The 20,992-nt window shown below is 39.3% G+C and overlaps 2 non-coding genes across 2 annotated transcripts; one reads left to right on the top strand and one right to left on the bottom strand.

Annotated features, from left to right (window-relative positions):
- Window positions 1-18,674: 18,674 nt before the first annotated feature.
- On the bottom strand, window positions 18,675-18,793 carry LOC148096323 (5S ribosomal RNA). The gene has a single exon (XR_015717345.1). It is a non-coding gene; the product is annotated as a 5S ribosomal RNA (ribosomal RNA).
- A 319-nt stretch (window positions 18,794-19,112) lies between these two features.
- Window positions 19,113-19,231, top strand: LOC148096322 (5S ribosomal RNA). The gene has a single exon (XR_015717291.1). It is a non-coding gene; the product is annotated as a 5S ribosomal RNA (ribosomal RNA).
- The last annotated feature ends 1,761 nt before the right edge of the window (window positions 19,232-20,992 follow it).

Genomic DNA, 20,992 nt, shown 5'->3' with positions numbered 1-20,992 from the left:
TAAACTCTTCATAACGGGTTTCTTGCTGCGGCCATTTGAGTTGGTGATTAGCTAATTTTGAGCGTCCAGTGGCAAAGAGCAGCACAAGCAGCAAACAGGCAAACAGGATCCTCATTGTTTCCTGCAGAAAGAAATACAGGAACATTTTCCAGATTAAGAATTTAAAGCAGCAAAAATATTGTCACTGGTCGAAATAATCATTTGATCTCCTGCTTAGTTTGTAATTTTGCTCCCTTACAAAGAAGTGAACAGTCTCTAAAATGTATGGTAGTTTGAGTTTAATGGAGAAAGACAGAACAACCAAAATCCAGGACAAAAAAACATTACATGAAGGTTTTTAATTGATTTGCATGTTATTGATTGAACTAAGTATTTGATCCCCTATAACCAAACCAGAATTCTTGCACACAGATTGGATGGCAGTTAATCAGTTACAGATACTCCTGATCTCAGTTTATTTTGTGTGAAAAACACACCTGTCCACAGTATCAGTTTCTTCCATTCCAACTTCTACACCATCATGGCGAGACCAAAGAGCACTCAAAGGACTTTTTACTGAGGTCTACAGGGACAATACAAGATCATCGACCTTCTTCAGGTCTACAGTCCCCCTGCAACATCTTCCTTTGTTGTGGTGTTTGTGTTGCATATGAACGACATCACAGACATTTGGCCACTTTGCTGTAATGATCACACGCACATTAGGTGGTACTTGATTGCAATGGAAAATGAGTTGAGTCACATCAAGCTGATCTGAGTATGTACTAATGGACTATAAGGTCACAGAGTGGTTTAGTCAGTCTCCAGACCTCACAGTCACACAGTCAAGAAACTTAAAGGATTTAGAGAGTTTCAGTAAAGAGGAGTGGCCTAAAATCTGTAAACCAAGAGATGTGAGTACTTTTTTTTAATGACCATCTCTTGGCCAGACAAAATATGTAAACATATTCGGTGACCCTTTAAAGTCACATACTGAGACCAAAAGCACGACTCCGTTTTTCTCTTCTCTTGCTTCCTACATATTAAGAGCCACTTTTCACTGATTTACGACCATCACGTAATTTTTCGCAGCTCTCGAAACTTCTATTTTGAAACTGAAACACCCTAAAAAGTGGAAGCATGCTTCTGCACACCTGAGGTGCACACGCAGCGCAGACCCCCCTCTGCATGTCCGCCGGAGGTGGCTGACTTGAGCAGAAGACGCAGAACATGCAAGAAAGGAAACGACAGAAGCAGAGTTAACCTGAGCTGGAAATAAAACAAGAGTCAGCAGAGCGACTTTTGAGAGGAGATCAGGACCTGATTATTTTTCTAACTGATGGCTACACACAGCTCTGCTGGACAGGTAATTACCCCTGTTTGGTTTAATATTTGAGTTCAAACAGTGTAACTATGAAGCTAAGACAAATACAGATCATATATTTACAGATCATACTGTGATGTTCCAGTCAGGTTTATGTTTGTGCATCTTCACTGTAAAGACTGCAGGTTAGTGTCTGTGTCTGTGAAACACACCTTTAGTCTAATATTGTCATTTGTACTTCAGTCCCGCTACCTACTCTTGAAAACGGTGTGTGCATCTACTTCTGCTTCTACTTACTGCAGGAAACAACTTTTTGAACAATAATATTGTCAAAATTTTTAACAATATTACTGCATTTATTAAAGGCAATACTTAATTATTTACATACAAATGCTCACATGCAGACATTATTATTATATGAAGCACCTTGAGGCGACTTTTGTTGTGATTTGGCGCTATATAAATAAAATTGAATTGAATTGAATTATGGGTATTATGTGCCAAACAATTACAAAAGGCTGCATTCACCAGGTTAAACCAGTTGACTTTCCACAAAGCCATGATAGATAAAGTTTGCTGATCAGAACTTGGTATAATCTTAGCAATAAATAAATAAAATATGCCTTATAAAGGTTCATATGTTGTTTATCACTTTAGCTTTTACAAAACATGAAAATCATCAAAAAGGTTTCTGGTTACTTGATAAAAGTTTGGAGTGGAGTGTTTTTTTTATTTAAAGCCTTTTAAATAACCTTGGTAGGTTTTTTTGTTTGTTTGTTTATGTTGTTGTTGGTATTTGTTTGGGGTTTTTTATAGATGAATTTATGATGTGGACCTAAAGGCATTAAGAGTTCTCTACTTACATCCACACATTGAACCGTACATAGGTAAATGGCTGACTGCAGTTAGGTAATAGTACCTGTGTCTAAGCTGTCACAGCAAAATATTATCTTCATACATGTCAGAGCTGTGTTAGCACTGATATTTATAATAGATGTGATCATAAATAGACATCACTTTTGCTAAATGTAATTATATATTAGAAATTTATCAAGATTGAATTCACACTTTTCCAAATGAGGATATATACTTTATTTTTGACCTCACTGATCAGTGGTTGGTTGGTTAACTGCAGGTGTTCAGGCACGAGTCCGTCGTCTGGAAGAGCAGGTGGTGAAGATGACTTCAGTGAATCAAATGCCCTGAAAGTGGAATTAAAGTTAAACTTGATTTGAAAATGAATCAATGAAGACAGGCCTTTGTCTCGACATGCAGTAATTGCAATACTTATGCATTATTTGCATCCTCACAGAACCCAGATCAGATGATGCCAGCATGTTTTGAAGCCAATGTCTGGATAGTGAATGTGAGTATAAGTGTGGCAGGAGAGTAAGTTTCTTTCTTGGAAGTATGCAAAAGCCAACGAGTTCTTACCGAATGAGAAGTGAAGCCTGGAGATGAGCAGAGATCAAGTCAAGTGCAGTTCAGACTCGCTGTTATTAAATTCTACCTGAGCAGGTTATAGTTCACCTCAGTCACAGAAGAACAAATAACATTTGGCTCTGGAAGCTTCAGTTTTTATACATTGCTGTAGCGCCGCCTTAAGCTATCATTTACATCAATACCTACATCACTAGCCCAGCAGTTCTAAGAAACTTCTCCGTTTGTGGTTCAGAACCTAATGTGACACCAATGACCACAACAGCATGCAGCTGCAGGTTGTCATTCACACCTGGCTTAATGGTAAAGAGGCATATTTGCAGGCAGCTACTTGAAATTATTTTATGTAAATAAAACAAATGTGTCTAAAAAATAGGTAAACAATCAGAATAATTACATTTTTTTAAAATACCGAAAATGCATTTGGCTTAGTTTTTGTTAACTTGGGTGTAATATGTCATGTGTTGTTGTTCAGCTGAAGTCTTCTTCCACACAACATGATGAGTGCCGCCTGCTCCAATCAGAGACAATGTAAAATGCAGCACTGTTAAAACAATGAGATTAACGCTGCATTAAAATGAACATTTAGCACATAGAGATGATTAAACAGTTTAAATTGAGTTAATTATTTATAAGGCAGTTGCTACACATTAGAGCTCTGAAACGTCAGATTGGACACATTCAAATGTTAAAGCTTTCTCTCTCACAGACTAACAGAAGAGACGTGGTGGAATGGTGCAAAGTTTAAGAGTAAAGACAGAAAATAAAAAGAGAATTCAGATATGGCTCCAGTCTGGGACAGACTGGGTCTAAAGCACAAGTTACCATGGCAATATACCCCAGTAAAAAGCAAATCATCTTTGTAGGACATAAAACCCAGAGCTAACCCTAAAGTTACCTGGTTAAGACAAAACTGTGCTTCATTTTTTGTGACTATTTACATTGTAGACTCTCACTGAAGGTATCAGAACTATGAATGACACATATATGGAATGATGTAGCAAACCAAAATGTTAAAAACAGCCACCCTTTGTTGTGATTATTGCTTTGCACACTCTTGATCTTCATGAGGTCACCTGAAATGGTTTTCCAAGAGTCTTGATGGAGTTTCCAGAGGTGCTGAGCACTTGTTGACTCTATTGCTTTCACTCTGTGGTCCATCTCATCCCAAACCATCCCAATATGGTTTAGGTCAGGTGACTGTGGAGGCCGGGCCATCTGCCACAGCACTCCATCACTCTCCTTCTTGGTCAGATAGCTCCTACACAGCCTGGCGGTGTCTTTGGGGTCATTGTCCTGTTGAAAAAAAAAGACGGTGGTCCAACTAAACGCAAACTGGTTGGGATGGCATGTCGCTGCAGGATGCTGTGGTAGCCATGCTGGTTCAGTGTGCCTTCAGTTTTGAATAAATCCACAACAGTGTCACCAGCAAAGCACCCCCACACCATCACACCTCCCCCTCCATGCTTCATGGTGGGAACCATGCATGTAGAGACCATCAGTTCACCTTCTCTGTATCAGTCAAAGACATGGCAGGTGGAATCAAAGATCTCAAATTTGGACCCATCAGACCAAAGCATGGATGTCTACCAGTCTAATGTCCATTCCTTGTGTTTCTTGGTCGAAACAAATCTCTTCTGCTTGTTGATCTTCCATAGTAGTTTTTTCTTAGCTATTTGGCCTTAAAGGCCTGATTCACAGTCTCCTCTGAACAGTTGATGTAGAGATGTGTCTGCTACTGGTTATTGGTCAGATGAACACGCTGCTTCTGAGTCCTCAATCTTAATGTTTATTCCCTGTTCACTTTTCTTAGGTGGAGAATGTTTGTCCTACCAGCTTCTTGGTTTTCCCAGTGCTAATCTGGAGGCGGAGCTGCTGGCACCAGTCATCAAAGTCCTCAGTCAGTCTTCTGTACTTCCCGTCGTCCCCATTTACCAGTAATTACTGAATGATCAGAGAACTTTTGCAGGAATCATTTATCAAAAGTGTAGGAGAAGTCATATTGTGAATAGAAATGGAGTCAGGACTGTTCCCTGTGACGTACCTATACTGCAGAATTCCCATTCAGACACATAATTATGGGCACTTGTGTACTGAGGGTGGTTGGTAAGACTCACCAGGATCCATGTGGTGATGGTCCACACCTGTGTAATCCAGCTGGTCCTTCGGGATTGTCGGTATAATGGTGTTGAAAGCACTGGATAGATCAAAGGACATGATTGTCATAGAGCCCCAAACACTTTCCAGGCGAGGGATTGATGTCAGAGGTGGATGACAGCATCATCTACCCTAATGTTGGTGTAGTAGGTGAACTGAATGGGGTTCAGCAGTGAGCTCACCTGGGGCCGAAGACCAGCTCTCCAGGGTCTCCATCAGATGTGATGTCAGAGCCTCCAGCCTGTAGCTGTTGCTCATTTACATCTGCCTAATTGATCATTTATCCTCAGCACACTTTTCAGTTCCCTTGGCTGAAACCGGACAACATGTAAAGTCTGAATTCAAACACAGGTTGGGGAAACCTGACAACAATTTCCTGTATGACATTTGATCAGGTCTTTTAAAACTTCCTGTTAATCAGGCAACATTCTCAAGCTGCTAATGCACTGTTAAGAAAATCATAGCTTAATCCTCATAGCACAGTCACAAGAAAACAAACAAACATACAGTCATGTGGAAAAGATTGTTTTCATAGGAATCTATAGCATACTCTGAAAAACTAAGAACACTCCAGGATTCAGTCATTTATAGAGCCACCTTTCAGCAGCAATAGCGTCACCAAATTGTTTCTGTATGACTATCAGTGTTTCACAAAGACGTTTGGCTCACTCTTCTTTACATTGTTTCTTCAGATCATTGAGGTTTGTGGTATTTATTTCAGTACAGCTCTCTCAAGTTCCCTGCACTGAATTTTAGGTTAAGGTGTGGACTGTGACCAGGAAGAAATAAGGATGCAAGAAAAAAAAACAAAAAAACAACAAAACTTTAAAATAAAACATGACTCCCTTTTCCTATTGGGAAAAAAATATATATCAGTGTGTGGCATTTGGTACACAAAGATTGCATTATCACGTATCTAGTTAGCATGATAACATCTAGAGTTATTGCATTCATAGAAGTTTCTTCTGCTCTCAGAACAGATTCAGTTGTTCACAGTTTTGGCACACGGTGCATTACCAAGCTGCAAACACTCACAAGGTGTTGAGTTGTGGTCATGAAAAGAACAAAGTGGTTAGCAAAAATTCTGTGATGCAGTGTCATCTGACGGTTGACAAACCCTCAGTCTAGCCACAGTGTGACAACATGGCTTTGCTGAAAGTCACGTATTGAATATTTTCTCATGCAGTGTTTTCTGCTCTTTCTTTAATGTTCATTTACTTGACCAAACCTCTGATGTGTAAATCAGATCCAACTGAATGTCATCAGAACATATTATATAATGAAATTTGTTTTCTTTTACTAATAAGTCGAGGATGAGGATTTGGAGTAACATTGAATATAGAAGTTTTCTATCTCGGAAGGTCAGTTTCAATTATGGATTGTAAACTCACTTTAGTAGTCCTCCTCCTTCATTATTCCATCCATTTTGTGCAATTGATCAGTACCACTGGTAGCAAAACAGCCCCAGAGCATGATCCTTCCACCACCAGTCATAGTCTAGTCTGCCCAGAAAGCTGTCTTTCCAGAAGGAAATTGTTTTTCTGTGGTTGGGATTCTCTCAGTTCGCAGTAATGACAAATTCCCTTTGATCTAAAGCTGGTCAAAGTGGTTAGCAAAAATTGGGCCAGATTGTGGGATTTTTGGCCCAATTTAAGATGAATTTTCAGTCGTGCAACCGTTTTGGGAATCGGCCCAAGTTTCACCTTAGTCGTGTGTCGTGCATTGTGTAGTACACATGAGGTAACGAGAAGCAATTAACACCTCACGACCAGCTCCCGATCAGCAATCATATGGTTGCAGCCAGAACTTCAAACCTGTTAGAAATTCTGGTCGCCCCTCGTGAGGGTATCGCACCGTTGAAGCGGTGCCACGAGCTGATTTAACACAACCTGTCACACTGCACGCACAAACACAGAAATGGAAATGAAAAAGACGAAGTAGCATGGCAGTGCAGTGTGTGATCTGGACACAAGCGATGGAAGCCCAACTTGTAGAACGTTGGGAAGCTCATCCGAGCCTTTTCGATGTGGCCTCACAAAATTATCACGACCGCAACAATCGTGAAAAGAGTTGGATGGACACTGCTGCTCAATTGCAGCTGTCTGGTCAATGTTTTTCATTAGCAAGTTTGCAAAGTTGATGGTGGTGTGTGTGTGTGTGTGTTAAAGATAGAGAGGGAGAGACAGATTTTGTGTTATAAGCTTCACGTTATAGACGCACAGTGTGAGCACTCAGGTCGCATCAGAGCATCGGGCCACATATTGTGAGACCATGCATCGTGACCTACGACCTTCTAACCCAGGGGTGGGCAATCTCAGTCCACGAGGGCCGGTGTCCTGCAGGTTTTAGATCTCACCTTGGGTCAACACACCTGAATCACATGATTAGTTCGTTACCAGGCCTCTGGAGAACTTCAGGACATGTTGAGGAGCTAATTTATCCATTTAAATCAGCTGTGTTGGTTCAAGGACACATCTAAAACCTGCAGGGACACCGGCCCTCGAGGCCTGGAGTTGCCCACCCCTGTTCTAACCCCTTCGATTCAATCATACAGGGTTGAGCAGGAGCTGAATAACGCGACTGAAAAAAAATCACACAGTATATGCACAGCTTAAGGGGGACACTTCTGGTCTTCTTGCAGACCGTGGCCAAATGGTAACACATCCAAATAACTTTTTTCTCTAGTCAACTGTATCCCTCTATTTTAGTTGAGATAGCTCATGTCAAACATTTAAGAGTTTAGACTGTTTACTGCGAGTTTTCCTACAATTTACACAAACACAAATATCATCTGGCTCTTAGTATCGCGGTATATCGTATCGTCTCCCCTGTATTGTGATACATATTGTATCGCCAGATTCTTGCCAAACACACCCCTAACATTTACACTGCAGTCTGCCTTTGGTGGCTTTTTTGAGCAACTGTGACATTCATCAGTATAACTGACAAACAAAACAATGACTACACTGCACACTAACTGTAGACTCCAAACACGCTAAATGTCACAAAACTCTTAAATGCAACATGTGGAACACACAAATCTAACTGGTTAACATAAAAAACATTTTAGCTGGAACACTGGAGCTGTGAGCTCGGTACACTCTGTCAGCTGACTGTTAGCTGAGCTTGCAACATCTCCAAAAACAACAGAGCACTTTTGCAAACATGTTCTATTTTGACCAGCTGACCAGATGTGAACTTTACGCCACTACATTCACACAAAAAAAGGGTAATACACATTTCCTGTAAAATTAAAGTAACATAATTACAAGGAACATTTTTATTAATCAACTTTATGTAATATTTATTATGTTTCGTGCATTAATTAAAAATTCACGAGCTTTTGCTATTAAGTATTAAACCAAACATGTGTAAAACTGTACACAGACAGAGACTCATATCTTTACATATTTGGCCATGCAGACAAACTGCTTATAAATTGTTGTTTTGCAGTCATGTTTGTGTAGCGCTGCATGTTGATGTATATATGCCATATGTGGGCTCAAAGACACAAAGTTGACAGGAAATGTGGTTGCTAAGCTGCTGCTATGTGCGCTGAATCTATTTATGGCTAAGGCAGTTGTGAAGTATAAAAAGGGCTGACATGGAAATCACTGATCTTTTTTACTCTTGTCCCTTGGCTTTCTTTCATGGTCCTTTTTGAGTGATCCTCAGCTCGACACAGGTCAGTCTTTAGACTTGTTATATTTTAACTTTGATTTTATGTCTCTTTACTTTTGCATAATCTTTTACTTGAGTGTAATAAAACTTCAGGTCACGATTAACTTTTTCATCCGAGTATTTAAAACAATGTTTATATTTAAAAAGATGTTAGTTTGTCCAATTTCTCATGAGTGCAGATGTGGTAAAAAAAAACAAAAAAAAAAACCATATTTTTTTTGTCATTTAAGTACAAGTACATGTGCTTGGGTTAAAATTAGTGTAGTAAACTTTGAGATTAAACTGATTCAACTTCTTTACTCAAAAGTGAGGAAAATAAAATCTCTAAAATGTACTTGAGTGCATTTTAAAGCCTATTTCTACAATCTATTTTGGTGCAAAGCTAAACAAACCTCATTACTAATATAATAAAAAATATAAAGAAATTAAAACTTTATTTAAACTTAAATTATAATTATAATGAATATAATATGTTATCTTGTAATATTTTGTAACACAAGTAGAGAAAAACAAAGTTTTAAAAAAGTTCTATTTGCTGTTGTCAACATTGTAAACAGGCCAACTGACCTCAACACCTAAATGTTTGACGTTTCTATTGTGAGCTCCAATAGATGTGGCAGACATGGCAGAAACACATCAGATAGAATGATGCAGTGGAAGTAAAACCTGGAGCTAAGAAATTAGAGTGCTAGTCAACTGGTTCAGGTGCAGCAGGTGGGCTGATCCTCCTAATTGCTCACAAGTATTTGGCTGCTTCACTTCGTTTGTTCCAAAAAAAACATGTCAGCTTTTAGATGCATGTTGACTTTTTACTTTCCTAACATGCCTATTTTTCATATTTTACTTGCATGTATCATATACAGTCAACTTTACATAATATCTGTTTAAACAAATATTCATCTTCATTCAAACTGATCTTACATGCAGCTGCTGTTCATTCACCCATTTAGTTTATTAACTTATAGCAATTAATCTGACATTTCAGAGAATTTCCTTCCCTGAAGATCTTCATTGATCCCTGCGTCAGAGAGCCGACTCCCACCAAACACTGCACTGCACAACAAATCACTCTGCTAACTGAAGAAAGAGGTAAAAGTAATACATCTTTACCAGTTGTTGTTTTGGTTCATCCAACTGGGATCATCCAGTTTGTCGTATTAAATGTGTATTTTAAATGTGTTTTAATGTCTGAGCATGTTCAAATGGTAAAACGTTTCAGAAATAAACAAACAAACCGACTACTTTACTTACTCTTGTCAGTGTTCTTTTTTTGTCTTCAAAATAGAAATATGAAGCTCTCCATTTTCTTGCTGGTGGTGCTCTCTGTCACTGTGCTCTGTGTGGATTACGAACATGTTAAGAAGGTCAAAAACCAGCGTATCATTGAACCAGACACAAAAATGTCGTCCGTTTCTTCTAGCAGATCAGCACAAGAAAGTGATGACAAACGTGTTGACATATTCAAAAACCAGCATATCATCGAAACAGAAGAGTCATGTGATAAACTAATACGCAAGAGGAAGATCAAAGATGTTAATGGTAAAGATAAAGAAAGAAACACCTTCATCTTTAGCACTTTTGACAAAGTTAAAGCTATTTGTACAGGAAAACAACGTGTTTATAAAAATGACAATCTTTATAGAAGCTCTGAAGAGATGGAGCTTTTGTACTGCAAACTGCAACATGACAAAAAAAACTACAAAGGTGAAATGATAAAGAAGCACATTGAAATTGCATGTGTGAAAATCGACGGTGTTCTTCAACCTGTACACTTCGAATGCTGCTGTTGATTTGAGAGCTGCTCTGTACTCACTGTGATCTTTCTATCATTGTTTCATGATGTTGCTTTGGATTTCTTCAGATTTGGAGTTCTTAAGACTTTGTAAAGTTTGCATAAATAATAATGGGAATATTATTATTAAGGAAATATGGAAGAATTGTTTGTAAGTGAATGTGGAAAAATATCACAATCACAAGAGTTATGGAAACAACTTTTGACTTTCTTGTCTCACTTGCATAAGTAAACATTACATTCTGACATTTTTTCTAACTGGCTGTTCATCCTGTTCTCTCAGATCACAGACATCGATTGTCTTTCAGCATTCAATAAATAATCTACAAAAAAACAAGTTGCTGCTCCAGAGAATTTTTTATACTTAAAACAAAGCTCTTGTAAAACCACAAACACTCGCTGGTTTTAAAATCATTGATGAAGAGAGGGGCTACAGATTTTGTCTTAGTGCTGAGGTCTGAGTTAGTGCTGGAGTTCATCTGGACTGCATTGGATTTCTATCTGCTCCATGTGTGGGAATAAGCAGAGACAACTAACAAAGAACTTTCAGCAGTAGGGCTGGGCAATGTATATCGAGCTTTTAAATATATCGATATATATGTGACAATATCGTTTACATCAATATTGTCTATGTTACATTATAATTATACTTGTGGAGCCCCAATTTTGCTTCTCTTTCATCCACTTTTGTCTCTACGCAACGTTACTTGGCCTCGCCTCTCTCCTTCACTGAACACAACTCCCCCTCCCCCATCACTTCACCTGCAGGCAGCACAAGATGGACGCGGCAGCTATCAAAGAGGAGCTGGTTGGTAAAAAGAAAACATTTAAAAATCTCCCTGGTTGAATGAGTTCTCACCCCGTGGGGCAAAGCAAGACCTTTGGTGCCGTATGCAGTGAGATAGCTTCTATAATCCAGAGGGACAGCCTCTGTTTGGATTAGCGAAGCAGACAAACAGCTGGTCATATAAACGCACATTCTGAGTGCGCTCAATGTAGGTGCGTAGCACACGCACTGGACAAAGAGAATGCATCCTCCTCTGCTATAGTGATGGGATTTCCGTCTCTTTTTAGAGATCCGGCTCTTTCGGTTCGGCTCACTGAAAAGAGCCGGCTCTTTCGGCTCCGAACCGGCTCTTCAGGTTGTTTTGTTGCTTTAATTAATTTATTATTAACAACAATATAAAATTATACACAAAAGGAATTACTAATGTAAAAAAAAGCGTTTTATTTATATTTATTTATATATAAATATATGTGGTGGCCCCTAGAGACAAAACACATACAAATTCCAAAACACATTGCTAGCGTTAACTGAACTTCCAAAACAGAGCTACCTAGATCACCTAAATTACACAATTGAAAGCATATGTGTATTGTTTGTGTATTTATACACAAGCACTCATATATATTCAAATCATTTTTAAAAAATGTTCATTTACCTGTTACTACCACACACCAAATCCGGTCGTTGGTACTTGCTGGCTTGTGTAGCCACGAGGTAACAAAAGCTCAACACTGCCCCCTAGCATCCTGGAGCACTTCTGTTGTGTTTTGTACGTGCTTTGTCTGTAGGGGCCACCGTAAATATACTTTTATTTATTCACTCCACATAAAATATAATAAATAAATCATATAATACAAAAATCAACTATTCACATTTCAATTTTTAACTGTTTAAATTTTCAGCTTTTTTCTTTTAAACTAATTTAAAGTGAAACAACACAAAACACTGCAAACCACAACACAATTAAATATAAATTAAAATATGAAAACAAAAAGAACATGCGTATTCTCTGTCATATGGGCCCGCATGAGTAAACTTTCTGAATCCTTTATCATCCGCAGCTGAAAATAGTTGTGGATGATTACTATACCTTTCTAATGTGAAACTCTGCCGTCTGCTCCTTGCTATCTAAAATATAACCGGGCGCTTACGTAAACTCTCGACCGTCTCACACTTTGTTTAATCATTTTCTGTTTATTCAGCTGTGTGAAAACCCCGGAGGAACCCTCCCGAGGGATTAATAAAGTTAAATTTAATTTAATCTAATCTAATAACTTTATTCTCAGCCAAACTGATTTACTCACGAACAAATAAAACACTGAAAAAGCCAAACAATAACATTTTTAAGTTATCAAAGTGACTTATATATCATGTTTAACCCGAGTAGTGAAAGACCACGGGGGTTTGAAGACGATGTGTTGGTCGGCCCCCACCCATGCACACACCAGAAGTTGCTGCCGCCATTGTTGGAGACTGGAACTGGCTGGGCCGCGCTATGAATTCTGCGATATGGTTTTTCAATTTTGTTGTCCGGATGGAAAGGAGGACAGGGACAGGTGCTGCTAGGGCGAGACAGATGTCTCTCACGGAGTCCTTTAGTACGGTGGCCCCTAGAGACAAAGCACGTACAAACTCCAAAACACTTGCAAACTCCAAAACACTTGCAAATTCCAAAACGCATGCAAACTCCAAAACACTTGCAAACTCCAAAACACTTGCAAACTCCAAAACGCATGCAAACTCCAAAACACTTGCAAACTCCAAAACACTTGCAAACTCCAAAACACATGCAAACCCCAAAGCACGTGCAAATTCCAAAACACAACGGAAGTGCTCCAGGACGCTAGGGGCAGTGTTGAGCTCGATTTGCAAAATAAACGGCAAGTTTGTCTGTATGGGACGGTCTAGTCTCTGTCGCGCTTCCCAGGTTGCCTAGCAACCATGATACTAACCGCTGGAAACGTGTCATACAACTTTGTTTGACAGAAATGAAGGAAAACATATTTTGTTCATTTGTTTGTTTGTTTCTACAAGAGCTTTGTGTGATTTGATAAGTATCTGAGGTTGAGACCACAGGACAGTAAAACATGATTTTTGGGCTTCATTTCTGTACTGAACAGTCATTTAAGATTAGTTAGTAAATAACAATTAGCTAATGTTGTTCATGAGACTAAAGTCATATCACTTTGGTAATGTAAATATAATATGGCCAATATTATAGTTATTATATTAATCATTATTAGCTATTACAGCAGTGAACATGAACTCTGTGTCAAATACTGAGCCTCAGTACAGATTCAAGTTGCAGTTATTTATAGGTCTTATCACCTTAAATCTTCCCTCAAAGACAAGTATCTTTGACAGTGCATATATAGGTGTATCATATATAAGAGAGAAATGTTGTTCCTTCAGTATGTTGGCATTACTAAATTTGGCTCATTGCTTACATACGTGTGTAAAAAGAAATTATATGAGCTGTGATAACTGTTTCTGATAAAATGAAGAGTAGACTGATATATTGAATATTCCTTTATTGGGTGAGATATCAGACCATGTCATAACTGCTTTAAGTCATACAGAATAGATATCAGAGCCTTAAACAGGCTGACTTCTGCTAAATTGATCAAACTGGGCAGAAAGTCTACAAACACATAGCATCATTATAGAATATGATGTAACACTATAGATCAACTTACCTCAGAATATATAAAGCATATAAACAATTACAGCAATATGATGCAACAAACACAGCACTGCTACTAATCCAAAATACTCAAAGCTTCATAGAACTGAAACAAACATTTACTTTTAGGTCCATTCAGCTGCTGATACATACTTTAGGTTTCTGAATATTAAACTTGTTTCTTCCTTTCATAGTGTGTAACTTGAAGGCCCTGAGTACTTTCTCCCACACTGCAAACACTGGAATGATAAAATTATTTGAACATTACCTAATAAGACTGATTCAGGACAGACAATTAGTTATGTTAAACTTTTCTAGCAGTCCTTCACAAACAGGGAACAGTCTGTCTATTCTCTCCATCTGTCAGCTGCTGCTGGCTCTTCCTCCTCCTCTTCCTCACACACTGCTGAGTTTGTCCTGGTGGATCATCAGGGGTGCAAAGCCTCACAGATGATGTGCAGCAGTGAGTCCCTCAGTCTGTCCTCACTCTGGACACTTGCAGTTGTCACACATGGAAATCAAATGCGTGATAAGCTGCAGGATTCAAACACAAGTGTAACTTATAAATACACGTTCATACTTTTATTACACAATCAGAGAGAAAGAAAAAGAGAGAGAGTGCAGGACAGACACACAGGTGACAGTCTCAGGTGTATACACTGCTACAAAACAGCACAAAAGAAGGAGGACTGTGTTATTACGAAACAAGAAGAGTTCCCAGATGGTACAGTGGACACATGTGTGACTCCTGTGATTAAAGCATCTTTCTTTCAGCTTAACGAGTGAACCGTCAGCTCGTTCAAACACACGTTAAACTCCATTTGGCTCGACACCACCGAACAGAGGCAGCAATATAACATAGCTAACATTAACAGTGCAGTGAATCCTGCTTGTGCCGTGATATTCAGGACTGCAAACCGAGCAGCATCACTGACTTTCAGCCTGTTGTGTTTGTGGATATATGACTGACTTTAATTATCCATAAAATCATCACATTCTCTGTAAGATTAAAGTCAACTATTGAACGGCGTATAATTTGGAGTAAAGGCTTTAAAACCAAGTTAGTACAAACATCGCTAATGTCACATAACTTTCCCGACACGTGGCCAACAGTAATGTTTTAATGTTCTTCATTATAAAAAACATTTGCGCATAAATAAGTGACATAATATTCAGTACTTACTTCTGAAAGTTTACTCTTCGGCGGCTCCGCTTCAGCCGTTTTTTTCGGCAAAATTATCCACACCACAGCCGCGCTATGAAATCTGGGATATGTTGGGCCATGAAGGCTACAGCGACCCATCTTTAAAATTCAGGGAAATTAAGGACGCATTTGAGGGCCGCATTTCGATCAGCCTTTGAATTGGGACAGCCTTCGTCGTGTCGCTGTGACGTAATCGGCCTTAAAATGCGGCCTTTAAGGCTGCAGACCCCAAATCCGGTCATTGGTACATCCTGGCTTGTGTAGTTACTAGGTAACAAAAGCTCAACACTGCCCCTAGCGTCCTGGAGCACTTCCGTTGTGTTTTGGAATTTGCATGTGCTTTGGGGTTTGCATGTGTTTTGGAGTTTGCAAGTGTTTTGGGGTTTGCATGTGTTTTGGAGTTTGCAAGTGTTTTGGAGTTTGCAAGTGTTTTGGAGTTTGCATGTGTTTTGGAATTTGCAAGTGTTTTGGGGTTTGCATGTGTTTTGGAATTTGCAAGTGTTTTGGAGTTTGCATGTGTTTTGGAGTTTGCATATGTTTTGGAGTTTGCAAGTGTTTTGGAGTTTGCATGTGTTTTGGAGTTTGCATATGTTTTGGAGTTTGCAAGTGTTTTGGAGTTTGCAAGTGTTTTGGAGTTTGTACGTGCTTTGTCTCTAGGGGCCACCGTACTTTAGTGCTGCAGGCAGGCAAGGCTTTCAAATAGCGCACAACTTCAGTTTTTTTTATTTCTATAAGATGAACTCTGCATTATTAAGTGATAAGAACAAGTAATCTGATGTGCTGTAATCATTATGATGCTATAATTTGAGATGCAATAAATAAAATAAGTTTTTGTACAAAGTATCGGTATCGGATCAGTATCGTCGATACCACCCTGAATATTACTTGGTATTACTTGGTAAAGGAAATCAGTGGTATCACACATCAGGCACTAGCCGACTGAGCAGAGGCGGAGCCAGACATCAGGGCTTTGGAGCCACGCCCCCTCCCGCCATGCCAGTAGGCCAAACAAAGCACACGGAAACGTCAGCTATGGTTCGTACGTACTGTGTTGTCGGTTGCAACGTTAGATCACACGATAGGGAATGCAAGAAGCTGGAAAATGGGCTCTCATTTCATCGTTTCCTCGCCTGGAGGCAACGGGAGGGATCTCATGTATCCGATATTACTAAACAAAGACGTCAGGCTTGGATTGCAACGGTCAGACTCGGACAAGGCGAGTGCAACGAAAGCGAAAAAGAGAACCCAAAAACATACAAAATTGCGCTCATTGTACGCTAATCTGCACATAACTTTCAGATGAATCACGCACCTGGAATACTGGTATACATTTACCTTATGTGTACACACTAATTTTATCTTACAGGCTTTCGTTATGCAGCTGCAGAGTCTGAAGGTGTGCCCCGTGCAGAAGTAATCCCGTCGTTAAGTCTGACGTCACTAGCCGTGTCTGGGCCTAAACTCTGCTTCAGGTCCATATATCAAACAATCACTATGGCATTACTGAGAGTCGAAAAACTGTCTAAATTCTTTCATCTTTAATAAAATGATCAGTGTTCTGCTCTACCAGGTGTAACAATTGAGTTTAACATCCAGGCATCCATGAAAACGGAATTTATTTATTTAACGGAGTTAGAAGTTAGCAGGAAGTTAGCTCGCTAGCTTCTATCTAAATACAATATAACATGTCCTGACTGCGGGGTTTTGGAAACAAATTAAAACGTACAGCTCTGTTATCACTTCCAACATAAATGAAGACAGAAAACTAAACAGCAGTGACATTTGTAGGGTTACTGAAGTTTGGCTAGCTGGTATATAATGTGCTACGTGACCGCTAGCGACACAGCTATGTGAGCATAATATAAACAAGCTAACTTTTTTCCTACTCGATAAAAGTTAACGTGAGTGTTCTCGGTGGTCAGGAACAAATGTAATCGCATGGCAGGATGCTGTAAAAGGACCAAACTTCAGCCAGGAGAACGACTGAGATAATCCATCCACAATACGAGGTTAGTCATTCATATACTGCTGCATGGGCTGGGCTGTAGTTACATCCTAAGGTTTTAAAAACTGAGCTTAAATAAATGATTAGCGGTAATAAAAGCCGAGGGAGATCAACAGTGATCACTGACTGTTTTAGGAGCTTTTTGAGATTAAATAGAAGTAAATACAAAACATTAAACATGTTAACAACACAAAAGCCATATTAAACGCAGACTACTTTAGGCCCGGAAGTAGGATTCGTCACGTCATCGCTTAACGACCGGATAGATGAAGATCTGACAGAAGACCAACAACAAAATCACCATGTCACGGAGGCTGTGGACAGGAGTTACTCATATCATGTGAGGGTGAAGACACAACACTGCTTGATAGGAATGTTAAGGTGTGCTGTGTTTTGGTGAACATGTGCCCCAGTGTGGTTGTCAAACCAGGGCCAAATGAAACTTGCTCTTGTTGAATATTCATAAAACTGCTGTGTTGCATGTACAGTTCATTGTAAATAATTGTACTTTCTGTAAAGTGGTTTCAATAAAACAGAAATTAAAAGTATGTTTTGTTTTGTTTTTTTATTCAAGATCTGTTCACATGTACATAGCAAGTACATGTGCAGGTACACATGAAATGCAAACTATTTACATGGCAACGCACAGCTGGCATCAATCGTGAATCGTTCATCTAGAGCAATTTTGGGGGCAGCTGCTGAGGAGAAGTCAATGTTATGTGCAACCTCTGGCCCTCTGATCTAAGGGGGACTCTTTGGTCTTCTTCCAGTCCTTGGCAAAGTGGTAACATATTAAAACAACTTGTAATTACAAACGATTGTTTGAACTGAATCTGTAAGTGCATAAAAATGGCTTAAAATGGTTTACGGTGAGTTCCTTGGACTTTCTGTTGTTCTAAATATTGGTCAATCCAACAAGTGCTTTTAAGCTAATCCTTTTTACGCTGCGAAGAGAAACTAACACTTGTAGTCAGCCATGATCACTAATGAGAAGTTAATAGGGCTTGTTGAGTTATGAGGTGCAGAACCTTCAGTGCCTCATATGAAAAGATTTGACTGTGTGTATGCTTTTGGCACTGTGTGCATTTGAGAAAATCCAAAATAAATTCAAACTTGTTTGTGAAAGCTGTTTTGTAAATTTCAGTGGTATATTATTCATGCAATAGGGAGTTGAAATAAGTTCATCTAGTTTAGAAACTTCCACTGAACAGTCTATTATAGTGTCAGAACTAAGCATATGCTTAAGAACTTAAACACTTTAAATGAGAATAATAGAAATATTCCTTTACAGCTTCTACTCAAGTACAATCAATAAAGAAAACCACAGACTCTTTGATGTTTGTTTTGAAGGAAAAGTAATTTCCTGTAAATGTTTATCTGTGTGAGATTTTTCAGAAAACATCAATTTTGTTTAAACGTGAGATACATGGCCTATTCTTTTCTTGTTCTACTTTTGTCTCATTATTAATCTGATTACTGTGGACGACAAGATGGAAATATAATATTCTCATGTTAAAAAAAGATAGAAAAAAGATTTTATTACCCAGAAATCTAACTTTTCATGTCTTTGAGCATAAACATGGGCAGCAGCGCTCTCTGCAGTTTGTGTGTGGAAGTGCAAAAGCTTACAGCACCTGGTATTCCCAGGCGGTCTCCCATCCAAGTACTGACCAGGCCCGACCCTGCTTAGCTTCCGAGATCAGACGAGATCGGGCGTGTTCAGGGTGGTATGGCCGTAAGCGAGGGAAGCCCGCTAGAAAACACCTTTTATACTTGGCAAATGTCACACAGTTTAAAATATGTTATTGTGCCAAGCTTTATATGTTACAGCGAAAGCATGCAGCTATTCGTTGTTAACTGCAGCTTCAACACTGAGCTGCAAAAATGCTTTTCCCACAGTAACATCTCCATAATAACATTTGTTAGATCATTATAGAACCGTGTGTTTTGCAATTCAAACGTTTTTGTCGTTTGGAGACTTTAACTTCTATATAGAAGAGCAAACGTGTGCATTTGTCGCTACAGCATGTATAAAAATGCTGTTTCTGTGCTTTGCTTTCGCTTACGGCCACACCACCCTGAACACGCCCGATCTCGTCTGATCTCGGAAGCTAAGCAGGGTCGGGCCTGGTCAGTACTTGGATGGGAGACCGCCTGGGAATACCAGGTGCTGTAAGCTTTTGCACTTCCACACACAAACTGCAGAGGGCGCTAAAACTGTCACTACTCCTTCCTGTAGTCTCTAGTTTCCTCCTGCTTTCCCTGAAGCACAAAAGCGCCTCGCTGATCATTTCCTAGATGCTAATCAAGGAATATTTAAGGAATATTTCCTTTTGACAGTAACTACTATAAAACCTAAAGCAGCACCTCACTGTCAATAACAGATTAAATGAACAAATCACATTAATATTGCAGAGTATAACATGGAGACATGAAGTAAGTTAGAGAAAAACAACAACAAGATGTGACATGTTGAATTTAATATAATTATAAAAAACAGAAACACAGTTTTGGTTTATAGTTTACAGAGAATTTTACAGGAAAAAATAAAACACTGCGTCATATTCATATAAATGCACCGATCTGACAGACTTGCACAGGGTACAAAGCAAAGGAAGTGTTGAGTTCATCTGCATGGAGCCTGAATGACCGCCTCAGCAGATCATGTATGTGGCATACGGCCAACACTGGACCAATGAGCAAGCTTTACCTCATCCCTGTCCTCTCATCTTAGTATTCATACTGAAGTTTGCATGTTATGGAGTTTTGGGGGGGGGGGGGTTTGTTGTTGTTTTTGGCTGTCACATTTTCCTTTTTAAAAAAATGGCACCTTGAAATATAAAAATGTGCTCGACAGTCCTGCTACTTTAACCACGAATCATTTCCTGAAACTCAGGAAAGCGTCTCTGTTGCTGAAAATCACACATCTTCATCATATTTGGAGGAAGTGGCTTGCAGCTCTGAGATGTTTCTCTGGAAAAGAGAGAAGGACATTTGAGAGATTGATGACTCACAAGAGTCTAATCACATTAGTCCAACCAGTGGTTGCTTGTATTAGTTTATTAATTAGAGATGAACCGATCTGATATTACGTATCGGTCCGATACTGACGTAAATTACTGGATCGGCTATCAGAAAGAAATTTAAAAAATGTAATCCGATCCATTAAATATCACGAAAGCATCTCACAAAACTTGCGACACGGCGTAACTCAGCTCATAACCGTAGCACGTTGGAGCAGTATGCGTCACGTGATAGAGCGGCTGTGGCGTGCGAGACCTATCGGCGGTCTGGTTGAGCATTTGTAGCCTCGCTACCAAACCGGCATTTCATCTTCGAGAAAGTTATCCCAGAGAGAAGTAAAGCAAGTGTGTAAGTTCATCTCTGAATGTTTGTAAAGCATTCCCACGTTAAGCTTAACAACTGATATATGGAGCGACTGCCTCTTCTCTCTTTCCAAAGATTCTTTCTTTTGTTTTCAATAGTTCTCATCACGCTGATTGATGTCCAAGGGGTCTCCTTTCCCATAAGTTTGATTCTAATTCCTACCGCGGTGATGTTAAATTGGGGTGAAACGTCATCATAACAGCTTTGACTGACAGCTGCAGTCACGGAGAAACTTGCGTATCTCTGTTTGCGAATAGCAGATAGAGCGTAGGCTCTGAGAGGACGCCCAGCGTTTACGCTACGAAAACACGACCCGATGTGTAAATCAGATCCAACTGAATGTCATCAGAAGACATTATATTATGAAATTTGTTTTCTTTTACTAATAAGTCGAGGATGAGGATTTGGAGAAGCACTGAATAGAAGTTTTCTATCTCTGAAGGTCAGTTTCAATGGTTGATTGTAAACTCACTTTACTAGTCCTCCTTCTTTATTATTCCATCCAGCAAATCAGCCCCGGAGCATGATCCTACCACCACCAGGCTTAACATCT

The sequence above is a fragment of the Neolamprologus brichardi genome, chromosome 23, assembly GCF_056152115.1.
Source record: "Neolamprologus brichardi isolate AB-2024 chromosome 23, ASM5615211v1, whole genome shotgun sequence".
In the NCBI taxonomy this organism is placed as follows: domain Eukaryota; kingdom Metazoa; phylum Chordata; class Actinopteri; order Cichliformes; family Cichlidae; genus Neolamprologus; species Neolamprologus brichardi.
This window is presented reverse-complemented; position numbering and strand designations above follow the sequence as displayed.